Genomic DNA, 16,191 nt, shown 5'->3' on the forward strand with positions numbered 1-16,191 from the left:
GTCAGGATATGTGGAAGGACATTTGGGTTCACCTGCAAGGGCCTGAGACATTTCTCACTGCCTTGTACATCCTGGCTCATAAGGCAGGACACCTCCTGGCAATCAGGAAGTTAATGCCATTGCTCTGTATAAGCCCTCGTACTGACCCCTCAGCAGGTGCCACAGTAGTGCCCAGGTGGAATGGCATATTGCCAAATTGCCCTTGAAATACATAGACTTGGTTAATGCAGTAACAACATGTCTTGTGCATTCTAAAAAATGCCCAAGGCAATTGCCAAAAGACCCTAGGGCTGTTCACTGGAGTTGCCAATGGATGACAGATCGGCAGGTTGATGATGTTGGTCCTGTCCCTCCAAGTAAGGGTTCCTAATATGCCTTGATTTGTGTCGACACTGTGTCTGGCCTAACCCAAGTATTCCTGTTACCATAGGGGATTAGCGAAGCTAAGTACCATGTAGATACCCTCATCAAATAGATGGTGATCAGGGGCCACATTGCAAATGTCATGATGTACAAAACTGGGCAAAAGAGTGTGACATTGAATGGAGGTTCCATCTTCCCTATAAACTGCAAGCAAGAGATTAAATTACTCAAGGGTAAAACTACCTTGCCTGGGTAGACTAAGGTACTGTCCCATGTTTTAATACATTTGAATGATCATCCAGTAGCACCTGTTGCTCCATATGCCAGACTGAGGACCCAGCTGAGATACACAATACCGCAAATGTATGGCAATTGTGGGAACCAGAGCCCTTCCCACCAACTGTCACCGTGGATCAAAATGCTGTGCTGCTGAGTATACGAAGTCCCATGATGCCTGGGAAAGGTGTTACCTACTGGGATTTGCAATGGGATGTCCCACCAGAATGGATGAATAATTACTTTGCACCCCTGGATGAGGAGCAACTATTTAATCTGCACTGGGATCCAGTTGTCCTGCTGCAAGCTGGACCTCTGAAATGTACTATACCTGGAATGAAACATGCACCATTTTAAACGGGAAGAGAGTAGAGGTCTTGGTCTGACGTATTCTGCTCCCAGTCCATCTCCTCCTGCCTGAGAGTGCTGCCTCCCCCAGGAAACATGCACAGTATTACAACCAGGTAAATCCTAAAGCCACCAACCTTAGTCTCCTCTAGGTCAGACGGATACATTCTGTTTTCCACTGGTACAATTATTTGGCCATTGTCTTTTCCCCCCACCATCATCTTGGAGGACATTATCACTCACATAGAAGGTCTTACAAATTTCACTTAGGAAGGCTTAAATGATAGCCAACACAGCCTCTCCTTACTGAACACTGAAGTATCTCTAAAGAAAAAAACTATTCTCCAAAAAACGATGGCCTTGAATGTTATTACTGCCTTGCAAGGAGGCACCTATGCCATTACTCAAGAGAATGCTCTGTGTTCATACCTGCTAATGCTAATACATTAGCAGAGTCACCTGAGGATACAAGTGAATGTTCTGAATCACACCCTTTTTCGGTAACTTAACGAATTGGTAGTTTGGATCATGGGGTCTTTGCTGGAAAAAATTGTTCTTTATCTCGAGAATCGTTACCTCAATCTGTGTCCTCTTGCATGTGTCTGTATTGTGGTATCTGCCTCCAACGCAGCCAGGTAGCTGTCCAATGAATCACCGCCATCCCGGTGAAACTCCTTGCCGCCTGCTCAGGGTAATTAGCAGAAGAGGCGGGGGCGGGGCGTGGGGGCTTGTAAGGTTGTAAAGGCAGATCAGGATGGGTAAATTGTTGCAAGAGGTCACCCAGCAGACAGAAACACCAGTTGACCCTCAGGTTAGACCCAGGCAATTAGAAGCTCCTGACCCCCTGCTGGGTCCTGAAAATCTACATTCAGCCCTTAGTTTCTACAGAGGGAGGCAATTTCAAGGACACAGCCTTGAGCGAGCAATATGTTACTGAAACTATCTAGGCAGTTACAGGACTGAACCTCATTAAGGCCTCTCTATAAACTTTAAAGATTTCTCGCAGCTGATGCAGAGATCCATGGGAAACAAGCCTCATAAGGTTCCCTTACTTGTTAGCCAGCCACTCACCAACTGGGAGTTTCTTCAGGCTTTCCTTGCCCTCCGGTGTGAGGGGCCCATTCATATCTCATCAGGGAAGCTGACAAGAAGCACCACTCAGATGTTGTGTTGTGTGGGGTTCCACGCTTGTGTAACCCCTGAAATAGGAATCTAATCCTATGACCACGAAACACGGATGCTTCTTTCTGAGCTACGTTGGACGTTCAGGGGTAACGCTACCGTGGTTCCCCCTTATCTGCAGTTTGGTTTTCCGAGTTTTGATTCCCTGCCCTCAGCCAAGTCCAGAAGCCAGTCATCCTCCTGACGGGTGGTCAGAAGATCAGTAAGAGCCCAAGGTTTTGCCATAGCACCCATGACTTTCCCCTCATGTTGTCGACATCTCCTCACGTAGGCATACGCTATCTGCCATCAGCAAAAGAAGGGTGAGTTCAGTGCCAAAAGGTATTTTTTTTTCTGAAGATTTTATTTATTTGTCAGAGAGAGAGAGAGTGAGCACAGGCAGACAGAGTGGCAGGCAGAGACAGAGAGAGAGAAGCAGGCTCCCCGCCGATCACGGAGCCCGATGTGGGACTCGATCCCAGGACGCTGGGATCATGACCTGAGCCGAAGGCAGCCGCTTAACCAACTGAGCCACCCAGGTGTCCCACCAAAAGGTATTTTGAGAGAGCACATTCACATAACTTTTATTACAGCATAATTCTATTTTATTGTCAATCTCTCACTGTGCCTAATTTATAAATTAAGCTCTATCATAGGTATGTACGTATAGGAAAAAACAGAATTTATAGGGTTGTGTACTATCTGTGGTTTCAGGCCTCCACTGGGGGGTCTTAGAAGGTATCCCTGGCAGACGAGGAGGCCAGCTGTAGCTAAATTGTTTACTTAGTAAATGGAGGCAGCGGTAGCTAGATCCATCTGGTAAGTGGGAGTCTACATTGGTGGGCCCATATGTGGCCTCCATTTCTGCCATTGTGACTACTTCATTCATGTGTCTTTCATGAAAGTTCTGGTGTTCGGTGATAAGGCTGACTAATGTCAGTTGGCAGAGTCTTTTTATCCACTTGGTTGTTCAGTTCCTCTGCAGTGGTGGATGTCTTCTGGGGGGTATAAATGTGTGATACAGAAGTCTTTTTTTTTTTAATATTTTATTTATTTGACAGAGAGAAATCACAACTAGGTAGAGAGGCAGGCAGAGAGAGAGAGGAGGAAGCATGCTCCTTGCAGAGCAGAAAGCCCCATGTGGGGCTCGATCCCAGGACGCTGGGATCATGACCTGAGCCGAAGGCAGAGGCTTTAACCCACTAAGCCACCCAGGAGCCCTGATACAGAAGTCTTTATTCAAATAAGTGTCTGTATGTCCCTTTGCACGGCTCCGCCCCAGATAATCTTATCTCTGATCTTTCCGTCTTTTTCTGTCCGGACGCCTGATTGAAGGAGAGACTTTGGTTACTCCCTAGGAACCTTTATATTGTCTCACTTCTTGGGCTTCTTTTGGACAAAGTAGATGGCCAGTTGGGCTGTTTGCAGCTCTGCTCCTTAGGAAGATTTCCCCTCCCCAAGGTCTTTCAAGTCTACTCTGTTAAAAGATAAAATGAGGCATGCTAAATATTTTCAGAGTTTATCTGAAAATTTATTGACTCAAATTGGCTAGTACCAAACGAGAAACAGTTAGGAGCCTTCCACCAGCAAGAGTTCAGGGAGAGGGCACCTGGGTGGCTCAGTGGGTTAAGCCGCTGCCTTTGGCTCAGGTCATGATCTCGGGGTCCTGGGATCAAGTCCCACATAGGGCTCTCTGCTCAGCAGGGAGCCTGCTTCCCTCTCTCTCTCTGCCTGCCTCTCTATCTACTTGTGATCTGTCTCTGTCAAATAAATGTTTAAAAAAAAAAAAAGAGTTCAGGGAGAGATTTTGCAGAGAACAGGTGGAAGCTGAGCAAGGCAATTACTGATTGACTGCAGTTTACGTCCTAGTTGGCTGTTTGTGATTGGTTGTCCTTAGCTTTCTATTTAATAACCTTGAGGCATATACAGGCTTGATTTTGGTTTATTTACATCAGCTGCCACAGTATTTGAGCCACCTCAGTCTAAGAGCCTCCTTGTTAAATTAATTAAACAAGGTGAAGGTGGCTTTAAAGCAGCTGCCATCTTTTTCAACTTGAACTATAAGAAATATTTGGGAGACAGAATCAGCAGGATCTGGTAAATGATTCCCCCCATCTTCCTCCCCAGATTCTTTGCTTCTCCCTTAATCTTCTGTATTCTCTGTTTCCTCCTAGAATATAAATTTTACCGGAGTGGGAATTTTTACTGCTTATTTTACTGCTAGAGTTCCTGGTGCCTAGAATAGTACCTGGCACAAAGTAGGTCCTCAGTAAACATTTGCTGAGTGAACAAATGAATGAATCTCAAAAGTTGCTCTACCAATTACCTGGTTGCTTAGACCACAAGACTAGTAAGAATCATCCTCGATTCTCCAGATTTTGCTTTCCCATTTCCAATCCTTCAGCCATTCCAGTGGATTATATACCCAGTATATGCTCTAAGCAGTCACTGATCTTCACACCTAACCATTGCTATCACCTCTCCCCTGAACTAGTACTATTACTGCTATCACTTCTCCCCCGAACTAGTACGATTACAGAATGTGGGCTGGATCCTGGCCAAAAAGACCAAGTGGCACTGGGAGACCGTGGAGGATGGGAGATTTATTTCACACCAGTGGGTCCAGAGGAGAGTAATCTCTAAAGGTCTGAGACCCTAGTGCAGACAAATGGGGTAGTTTATACACTTTTTACTTCTGTGCCACTCTTGTGGGAAAGCCTGGAATGGCCCTGGGCCCCGGGTGGATTGGTCATCCACCTCAGAACACAGATTTTCCTTATCAGTACAAGGGGCAACTTTGGGGTCTCTGCTTCAGCTTATCCAATGCTTCCCCCAAAACATGCTTGTCATAGTCGCCAAATTGATCTTTGCATGATATAAATCAGATCATGTCATTTCTCTGCTGAAAAGCTTCCTATGGCTTCGCATTTGATGAAGGATGCAATTCAAACACCTGACCAAGGCCAGGGGCTCTATGGGATTTGGCCCTGACCTCCCTCTCGGATCTCATGTCATACTACTCACATTCAAGTGTTCTTTCTCTTCCTCAAATACACCATGCTCATTTCTGCTTTTTGTTTGCTCTTCCCTTGTCCTGGAACATGATTTTTTTTTAACTGATGTGCAAAATGGCTTCCTGTTGTTATGCAGGTTTCAGCAGGAATGCCTCTTCCTGGGAGAGGTCTTCTTTGGTCACCCAATCTAAATAGCCCCCTGGGACGCCTGGGTGGCTCAGTTGGTTAAGAGCCTGCCTTCCGCTCAGGTCATGATCCCAGGGTCCAGGGTTCGAGTTCCAAATTGGGCTCCTTGGTCAGCGGGAACCTGCATGTCCCCTTGCCTGCCATTCTCCCTGCTTCTGCATGCTCTTTCTCTGACAAATAATTTTTTTTAAGATTATTTATTTATTTATTTGATAGACAGAGATCACAAGCAGGCAGAGAGGCAGGCAGAGATGGGGGGGGAAGCAGGCTCCCCCCTGAGCAGAGAGCCCAATGTGGGGCTCGATCTGAGGACCCTGGGATCATGAACTGAGCCGAAGGCAGAGGCTTTAACCCACTGAGCCACCCAGGCACCCCTGACAAATAAATTCTTAAAAATAAAAAAGTAGCCCCCTCTTTTCCTTACTAATCCCTTTCCATCCCCTAGCCCTATGGTATTTTTTTTTTTAAATCTCTTGTTACTACCAGAAATTATCCCCTATTAGGGATGCCTGAGTGGCACAGTCAATTAATTAGATGTTTGCTTTCAGCTTGGATCATGATCTCCGGGTCCTGGGATTGAGCCCCGTCCGGATCCCTGCTTGGCAGGTAGTTTGCTTCTACCTTTCCCTCTGCCCCTACCCCAGCTCGTGCTCACTTGTGCTCTCTCTGTCAAATAAATAATTTTTTAAAAAATTGTCCCCTTTTTCTGGGTTTTTAAAAAAAAATCTCTCTGTTAAAACACAAGTTTCATGGAAAAAAATCTTATCGATCCTTGGAAAAAAAATTGTATTCCCAGAATCCAGCAAATTGTGTGGTACACACAGACGTTACATGCAAGTATATACATGAACACATGCACCAACACAAACAACTATTTTAGTCTCAACAATAACTAAAAATATCTTTATTCCAGGAAGGTAGTGAGGAAGAGCCATTCACCCATGGTCTTAGAAAACCAAAAGAGTTGTTATTAAGGTAAGAGTTGCCCACTCAGGGCCTTAAGTACAGGGGATGGACCTCCTGACCATAATTAGTGGAAGCTGCCATGCTGTTTCTCTGTTTGGTTACTTGAGACTCAGCTTAGCTGGTTGGGATCAAATAAGAAAGCTCATGGTTATCTTGGTAGTTTCTTTAGAATTGCTTACAAGAAATGTTATCTTGAATTTTAAGAAATTAAATACTCTGTCTTGAGCAAAAATGCCTTTAACTCAGAGTTCAGCCCATTTTTTGGTAAAGGGCCAGATAGCAAATGTTTTTGGCTTAGTGCGTTATATGGTTTCAGTTACATCTTCTCAACCTTCCCCTTATAGTTCAAAGGCAGCAATAGACCATGCATAAATGAGTGGGTAGGTCTAGCAGGATTTGGCAGGGAAAGGGGCAGATTCGGGCAATGGGTTATATTTTCACAGTTCCTGCCCTAACTCTTCAAAGAAGCACATTGTTTGACATTCTCTGAAATGTTTAGCCATCTAATCTTTGTGCATCGGTGAAGTGTCCAGAAACTTTGCAGTATAACCTTAGACAGCTGGATTTTAGTACTGGAGTAGTAATAACAATTACAAGAACAATAGCTAATGCTTATATGCCACACATTGTTTCAAGCCTTTCTTAATCCTTCTCATTTAATCCTCATAACTGTTATGCAATTCCAGTAATACTGTTGTCCTCATTTTCGGGACAAGGAACCTGAAATTCAGTGAAACTAAAAAGCTGGTCCAACGTTTCCAAAGTTAGAACATGGCAGAGCAGGGACTCAAGGGTATCTTCTGACTCCAAAGAGCATCTTCTTCTTTTTTTTTTTTTAAAGATTTTATTTATTTTTTTGACAGGCAGAGATCACAAGTAGGCAGAGAGGCAGGCAGAGAGAGAGGAAGAAGCAGGCTCCCTGCTGAGCAGAGAGCCCAATGCGGGGCTCAATCCCAGGACCCTGAGATCATGACCTGAGCCGAAGGCAGCGGCTTAATCCACTGAGCCACCCAGGCGCCCCCCAAGAGCATCTTCTTAAACTTAAGAATATACCATTTGCTCAAAAATCAAGAGCTGACACTCCCTACTACTATAGAACAGGGTGAAGATAACTCTTATGGACGCTGTTTTGAGTTGGATGAAGGAATGGTGGAAAGTTTATTGGATGTCTTCTTTTGTCTATTTGGAAATGAACGAATATGTGACCTATTTGGTTTTGCAGGTATTGAGAGATTATATTAGAACATTTAAAGTCTGATAACCCCCCACTTGAAAATCAAAATAATCCTTCTCTAGCTGTAAATATTCTGCTCTTTCCAGGTACAGTATTTGTGTATCTTTATTTAGAATTTTAAAATACTTAGGATTTTAAAATTCATCATTGTATCTTAAGGTAAGGACCTATCTATAGGTAAAAACATTGATGGTATATTTTTCATTACCACAGATAGTATAGGGTATATGCTCATCTTTTTAAGAGATTTTATTTTTTTGTTTGACAGAGAGTGACAGAGCACAAGCAATGGGGAGCGGCAGGCAGAGGGAGAGGGAGAAGCAGGCACTGAGCAGGGAGCCCCATGCAGGGCTCAATTCCAGGACCCTGGGATCATGACCTGAGCAGGAGGTGGATGTTTAAATGACTGAGCCACCCAGATGTCCTATATTCTATTTATTTATTTATTTATTTATTTATTTATTTATTAAAGAGAAAGTGCAGCGAGTGAGCGCAGCGCAGGAGAGGGGCAGAGAGAGAGAGAGAATCTTAAGCAGACTCCCCACCCAGCAAAGAGCCTGATGCGGGGCTCCATCTCACAACCCTGAGATCAGTCTGAGCCAAAATCAAGTCAGACACTTAACTGATTGATCTACCCGGGTGCCCCAATATATGATCAGTTTTACAAATTGAAGCAGTGTGGACGAATACAAGTCAACCCATTCTCCATATGCCTTATCACTGGCTAATGACATGTTATAACCTCCAAGCACCTGATATATATGTTGCCATTTTGGTCTGGCCTGACTTCGGAAAATAGCATATGAGAATTTCCTTTTTTCTTTCACTGCTGAATCCCACCCTAGCCAAGGTCTATTAGCCGTGGTCTGATGACGAACAACCCACCTGAAAATTTCCTTGCTTTCTTAGGGTGGTATGGGGGGCAGAGAGGGAGAGTTGGACTCAATAGACCTAGATTGAAATCACTGTTGCTGGGCCCTGGTTTTCTCATCTGTAGATGGAGTCAGTAATAATATTTGTGCAATAATGATTTTGAACCTCCAACAGGTTGATCGATAACACACTGAGTGGGATCATCTGTGTAAAAAGTGGCTATTGTATTAAGAGACGAGTATGGTCTTTTTCATATTAATGAATTCTCCAGGAGCTTGGTTGCTAGATGCAGAAAATTCAATTGCCTTTGGATTTTATCATTATTTTTATATTTTATATCTATATTTATTATTACTGTTATAGTATCATCCTTGAGACCTATTACTAAATGGAGAAAAGCTTTGTCAAGCTAAAAAGTACCATATCCAGACTTTAGGAATTTCCCCTAAAATAAGTGTTTTGAAGCATAGAAATGTTAAAAAAGAAGCTTATGAAATTCCTGGTGAAGGGATGAAAGGTTGCCTCTCTTGGCTGGCTCAGGCCCACCCCTTCCTAGCAGCAGGGAGGATTAGATGACCTCTCAAGGTTCCTGTAGCCTGGGTTTTGTTTTTTGATGTCTATTTAAAGATTATGCTAATACTGCTGATGTGAAATCCTCTGTACACACAATGATGGTTGAAAATACTGGCTCCTGACCTGAATCTCTGCCTGCTTGGTTAAAATTGTATACTTGAGATTAGCAGGACTCAAATACTCATGTTTTATAAAAGCCACTGGGTCTTTTTTCTCAAGAAGATTTTTTTCGGTGTTGTATTTTGGATGAAAGCAAGAGGGAGAAGGTTGATAAAAAATGCAGTCAGATACAGAAGGATTTAGATTATTTTAATAACTAAGCTTAGTTATCACATTGCAGTTCAGAAAGATGAATGAATAATAATGTAGAATGCAAAGATCCAGGAGGTAATCCTCCCAGACTAGACATTACTGGAGCAGCATACTAACTAGAGAAGAGTCATTGTGAGCAGAGAACAGAGAATTCTACAATTCCATAAGCATCTTATACCTAGTAAGTAACTTGTACATTGTCTTAGGAGACTGGCCTCTGGAGCCAACCTGCTTGGGTCAGATAGTGGTTCTGAGCTTTTATGAGCTCTGAGACTTTGGCTATTTAACCTTTTTTGTATCTCCTGTTCCTCATCTGTAAAATGGGCATAAAAATAGTACCTACTTCTTATGGTGGTTTTGAAGATTAAACGAGTCAGTACATTAAAAGTGGTTAGCACTGTTCCTGGAATTTAATGTATTCAATAATAGTGATTAATTACAAATCTTAAGTATTGTTTTATTTTGTTTTGCTTCTTTCCTATTTTTTTACCTTTATGATGAGAAATAGCAAACATTTAAAAATATAAAACAAAGTATAATAAATCTTCATGTACTCACCAGCGGTTATCTGTTTATGGGCAATCTTCTCCTAAATGCCCATTCACTTCCCCTACTTGATTATTTTGAAACAGATTTCATACATCATATTACTTCATGCATAAATATTCCAAGATGTATCTCTAATATAGAGGTAGCAAATTACAGCCCAATGTCTGTTTTAATTGGAACATAGTGAAGGGGTCCAGAATATTCCATATGGCATAAAAATAATTTTAAGCTGAAGTCATTTGAGGATAGGTTTTTCTCCTACCAACTCACTTATGTGCCTAAGGGTAGAGTCTCCTAAAAGAACTCAATTATCATAAGTCTCCTCCTTGGGAATTTCAACATTATGAAAGATTGATTCTTATCATAAAGAAGTTGGAACAACATCTAAACAGACATTGTCACAAAACTATCATATCTGTCATCTATTTTTCTAAGGGCCCATTTATCCTTCCTAGAACTCATTTGGTTTCTCATAAGTGTCCTCTGCGCCCCCCCCCCCCCCACCATTAAGGTGATATGTAAGTCCCAAATTCTAACTACCTCCTAGGTGTGTGTACTCTTATGTATGTGAATAAAAATCTCTTTCCTAATCTGCTTTTCTTTTTTTCTTTCTTTTTTAAAATTTTCTTCAAAGATCTTATTTTTTTGACAGAGAGAGAGATCACAAGTAGGCAGAGAGGCAGGCAGAGAGAGAGGAGGAAGCAGGCTCCCTGCAGAGCAGAGAGCCCAATGCAGGGCTCGAAGCCAGGACCCTGAGATCATGACCTGAGCTGAAGGCAGAGGCTTTAACCCACTGAGCCACCCAGGTGCCCCTCTCTCTTTTCCTTTTAAAAACATAACCACGATCCATTTTCACATCTCACAGCATTTACAATAATGTGTTAATATTATCAAATATGAAATTGTGTTAAAATTTGCCCAAATATCTCGTAAATTTTTAAAAATATGGATTTATTGAAAAACAGGACCTAAATAAGGTTAAAACATTTGGAAGAGGTAGCTCTGAAATCATTTTCAAGCTAAAGGAGTAAGTCTCTTTCTTCTTTTTCCCTGTAATTTACCTGCGAAAGAAACAGATCTTTTGTTTTATAGAATTTTGCACATTTGTATCTTGCTGGTTGCAAGTCTGTGGTATTATTTAACATGTTCATGTATCTTCTAGATTGCCTAGAAATTAGTGGTTAGAACTGGGGCTTGACTTGATCCAAGTTCACAAGAACACACACTGTTCATGAGTCAGCACATAATGGCTATCTTTTTGTGATGTTAGCAGACAGGCCAAGGTCTATAAATTGCTAATTTTGAATAAAAATCAGGGGTGGAGGCCATGGTTCTTTGAACAGGGCAAGGCCCACCTAGCATAATTTTATGGAATTATTCGTATTTATCTTTACTGATTGGGCACTGTGTCCTCTGGAAATAAGTGGAGATAAGCAGACCTTCACTGGGGCAAACCTCTGACTTCTACCCATTCTAATCACCTTAAAATGTATCTGGAATCCAACCATTTCTTGCCATTTCCCAGGCCCCTGGTACCCTGGTCCATGTCACCATCATCTCCTGTTTATATCACTCTAATAGGTTCTTCATAGGTGTCCCTGTTTGTGCACTTGCTTCCCTATGACATGTTCTCAATTCAGTAGCTAGAACAACCCTTTTAAAACCCAGGTTATGTCAAATATTGAAGTCCTTACAATGGCTTACCAGCTTCTAAATAATCTGCACCCACTTCCGTTCACTCTACTCCAGCCCTGATTATCTCTTTACAGACCCATAAAGGCACTGGTCCTATCCCTCCACACGGCCTTTGCACTGGCTGTTCCCTTTTGCCTTCACTGCTCATCTTCCAGATACCTACATGACCAAATCTCTCACCTCCTTCAAGTCTTTCCTCAAATGTCACCTTCTCAAGAATCACCCTATTTAAATACTACATTATGCTCCCACCTCCCACTGCTGATCACACTTACCCTGCTCTACTTTTAATTTTCCAAAGCATTAGTCACCGTCTAACATACCTTATAATTATTTATTTCACCTGTTGCTTATATATTTGTTTCTGCCAGACGTTCTTTGTTTTGTTCACTAAAGCATCCCCTGTGCCTAAATCAATGTCTGGCACATAGAAAGTCCCCAAAAGGTATTTGCCGAATGAATGAATGAATTGGTGTCACTTATGCCTACAAAGAGAGCACAAATGGAATCCATAAACCAAAGGACCTCTGTCTCACTTGACTACTCCTGCAATACTCCTAGCTTCTCTTCCTCCCAGCAGTTGGTCTGCATGCCAAGCATGTGTTAAATGTTTTCCATGTATTATCTCACTTAATCCTTCAAACAGCCCTGAACAAGTAGATGCTATTATTATTTTCATTTCCAGATGATGAAACTCAGGCCTAGGAGTTTAGTTCTTGCCCAAGCTCACATAGTTTATAAGATGCAGAGCCAGAAATGGAACTCAAATCTGTCAGACCCCTAAATCACTGCTTTAAACCACTAGGCCAGTTACTTCCGTGGTGGGTAGAATTGTGAGTTTGGCTATTTATGGCAATTTCTCGATTCATTCATTCAAAGAATTTTTACTGAATACCAGCTATGTGTCATGTCCTTAGGATATCTTAGTAAACCAAACAAAAATCCTTGTCCTCACTGAGTTTTTATTACATGCCCCCCCTTTTTTTAAAATTTATTTTCATTTGTTTATTTACAGCATAACAGTGTTCATTGTTTTGGCATCACACCCAGTGCTCCATGCAGTACGTGCCCTCCCTATTACCCACCACCTGGTTCCTCAACCTCCCCCCCCCGCCCCGCCGCCCCTTCATAACCCTCTGGTTGTTTTTCAGAGTCCATAGTCTCTCATGGTTCATCTCCCCTTCCAGTTTCCCTCAACTCCCTCTCCTCTCCATCTCCCCATGTCCTCCATGTTATTTGTTATGCTCCACAAATAAGTGAGACCATATGATACTTGACTCTCTCTGCTTGACTTATTTTGCTCAGCATAATTTCTTCCAGTCCCGTCCATGTTGCTACAAAAGTTGGGTATTCATCCTTTCTGATGGAGGCATAATACTCCATTGTGTATATGGACCACATCTTCCTTATCCATTCATCCGTTGAAGGGCATCTTGGTTCTTTCCATAGTTTGGCGACCATAGCCATTGCTGCAATAAACATTGGGGTACAAATGGCCCTTCTTTTCACTACATCTGTATCTTTGGGGTAAATACCCAGCAGTGCAATTGCAGGGTCATAGGGAAGCTCTATTCTTAATTTCTTCAGGAATCTCCACACTGTTCTCCAAAGTGGCTGCACTAACTTGCATTCCCACCAACAGTGTAAGAGGGTTCCCCTTTCTCCACATCCTCTCCAACACACGTTGTTTCCTGTCTTGCTAATTTTGGCCATTCTAACTGGTGTTAGGTGGTATCTCAATGTTGTTTTAATTTGAATCTCCCTGATGGCTAGTGATGATGAACATTTTTTCATGTGTCTGATAGCCATTTGTATGTCTTCATTGGAGAAGTGTCTGTTCATATCTTCTGCCCATTTTTTGATATGATTATCTGTTTTGTGTGTGTTGAGTTTGAAAAGTTCTTTATAGATCCGGGATATCAACCTTTTGTCTGTACTGTCATTTGCAAATATCTTCTCCCATTCTGTGGGTTGCCTCTTTGTTTTGTTGACTGTTTCCTTTGCTGTGCAGAAGCTTTTGATCTTGATGAAGTCCCAAAAGTTCATTTTTGCTTTTGTTTCCTTGGCCTTTGGAGACATATCTTGAAAGAAGTTGCTGTGGCTGATATCGAAGAGGTTACTGCCTATGTTCTCCTCTAGGATTCTGATAGATTCCTGTCTCACGTTGAGGTCTTTTATCCATTTCGAGTTTATCTTTGTGTACGGTGTAAGAGAATGGTCGAGTTTCATTCTTCTACATATCGCTGTCCAGTTTTCCCAGCACCATTTATTGAAGAGACTGTCTTTTTTCCATTGGATATTTTTTCCTGTTTTGTCGAAGATTATTTGACCATAGAGTTGAGGGTCCATATCTGGGCTCTCCACTCTGTTCCACTGGTCTATGTGTCTGTTTTTATGCCAGTACCACGCTGTCTTGGTGATCACAGCTTTGTAGTAAAGCTTGAAATCGGGTAATGTGATGCCGCCAGTTTTGTTTTTGTTTTTCAACATTTCCTTAGCAATTCGGGGTCTCTTCTGGCTCCATACAAATTTTAGGATTATTTGCTCCAGCTCTTTGAAAAATATCGGTGGAATTTTGATCGGAATGGCATTAAAAGTATAGATTGCTCTAGGCAGTATAGACATTTTAACAATGTTTATTCTTCCAATCCAAGAGCATGGAACAGTCTTCCATCTTTTTGTGTCTTCTTCAATTTCTTTCATGAGTGTTCTATAGTTCCTCGAGTACAGGTCCTTTACTTCTTTGGTTAGGTTTATGCCCAGGTATCTTATGGTTCTTGGTGCTATAGTAAATGGAATCGATTCTCTAATTTCCCTTTCTGTATTTTCATTGTTGGTGTATAAGAAAGCCACTGATTTCTGTACATTGACTTTGTATCCTGCCACGTTACTGAATTGCTGTATGAGTTCTAGTAGTTTGGGGGTGGAGTCTTTGGGGTTTTCCATATAAAGAATCATGTCATCTGCGAAGAGAGAGAGTTTGACTTCTTCCTTGCCAATTTGGATACCTTTTATTTCTCTTTGTTGTCTGATTGCCGTTGCTAGAACTTCTAATACTATGTTGAACAAGAGTGGTGAGAGTGGGCATCCTTGTCGTGTTCCTGATCTCAACGGGAAGGCTGCAAGCTTTTTCCCATTGAAGATGATATTTGCTGTGGGTCTTTCATAGATAGATTTTATGAAGTTCAGGAATGTTCCCTCTATCCCTATACTTTGAAGCGTTTTCATCAGGAACGGATGCTGGATTTTGTCAAATGCTTTTTCTGCATCAATTGAGAGGACCATGTGGTTCTTCTCTTTTCTCTTATTGATGTGTTCTATCACACTGATTGATTTGCGAATGTTGAACCAACCTTGCAACCCAGGGATGAATCCCACCTGGTCATGGTGGATAATCTTTTTAATGTGCTGCTGGATCCTGTTTGCTACGATCTTGTTGAGAATCTTTGCATCCATATTCATCAGTGATATTGGTCTGAAATTCTCCTTTTTGGTAGGGTCTTTGCCTGGTTTGGGGATCAGGGTAATGCTGGCTTCATAAAAAGAGTCTGGAAGTTTTCCTTCTGCTTCAATTTTTTGGAACAGCTTTAGGAGAATTGGTGTTATTTCTTCTTTGAAAGTTTGGTAGAATTCCCCAGGGAATCCGTCAGGTCCTGGGCTCTGGTTTTTTGGGAGGTTTTTGATCACTGCTTCAATCTCATTACTAGATATCGGTCTATTCAGGTTGTCAATTTCTTCCTGGTTCAATTTTGGGAGTTTGTAGCTTTCCAGGAATGCATCCATTTCATCTAGGTTGCTTAGCTTATTGGCATATAACTGTTGGTAATAATTTCTGATGATTGTTTCTATTTCCTTGGTGTTAGTTGTGATCTCTCCCTTTTCATTCATAATTTTATTAATTTGGGCTTTCTCTCTTTTCTTTTGGATTAGTGTGGCCAATGGTTTATCGATCTTATTGATTCTTTCAAAAAACCAGCTTCTAGTTTCATTAATACATTCTACTGTATCTCTTGTTTCTACCTCATTGATCTCTGCTCTAATCTTGATTATTTCCCTTCTTGTGTGTGGAGTTGGTTTGATTTGTTGTTGATTCTCCAGTTCTTTAAGGTGTAGAGACAGCTGGTGTATTCTGGATTTTTCAATGTTTTTGAGGGAGGCTTGGATGGCTATGTATTTCCCCCTTAGAACCGCCTTTGCTGTATCCCATAGGTTTTGGACCGAGGTGTCTTCATTCTCATTGGTTTCCATGAATTGTTTAAGTTCATCTTTGATCTCCTGGTTGATCCAAGCATTCTTAAGCAAGGTGGTCTTTAGCTTCCAGGTGTTTGAGTTCCTTCTGAACTTTTCCTTGTGATTGAGCTCCAGTTTCAAAGCATTGTGATCTGAGAATATGCAGGGAATAATGTCAGTCTTTTGGTATAGGTTGAGTCCTGCTTTATGACCCAGTATGTGGTCTATTCTGGAGAAGGTTCCATGTGCACTTGAGAAGAATGAGTATTCTGTTGTTTTAGGGTGGAATGTTCTGTATATGTCTATGAGGTCCATCTGGTCCAATGTTTCATTCAATGCTCTTATTTCTTTATTAATTTTCTGCTTCGATGATCTGTCTATTTCTGAGAGAGGCATATTAAGATCTCCTAC

This window comes from Meles meles, chromosome 4, assembly GCF_922984935.1.
Source record: "Meles meles chromosome 4, mMelMel3.1 paternal haplotype, whole genome shotgun sequence".
Taxonomy (NCBI): domain Eukaryota; kingdom Metazoa; phylum Chordata; class Mammalia; order Carnivora; family Mustelidae; genus Meles; species Meles meles.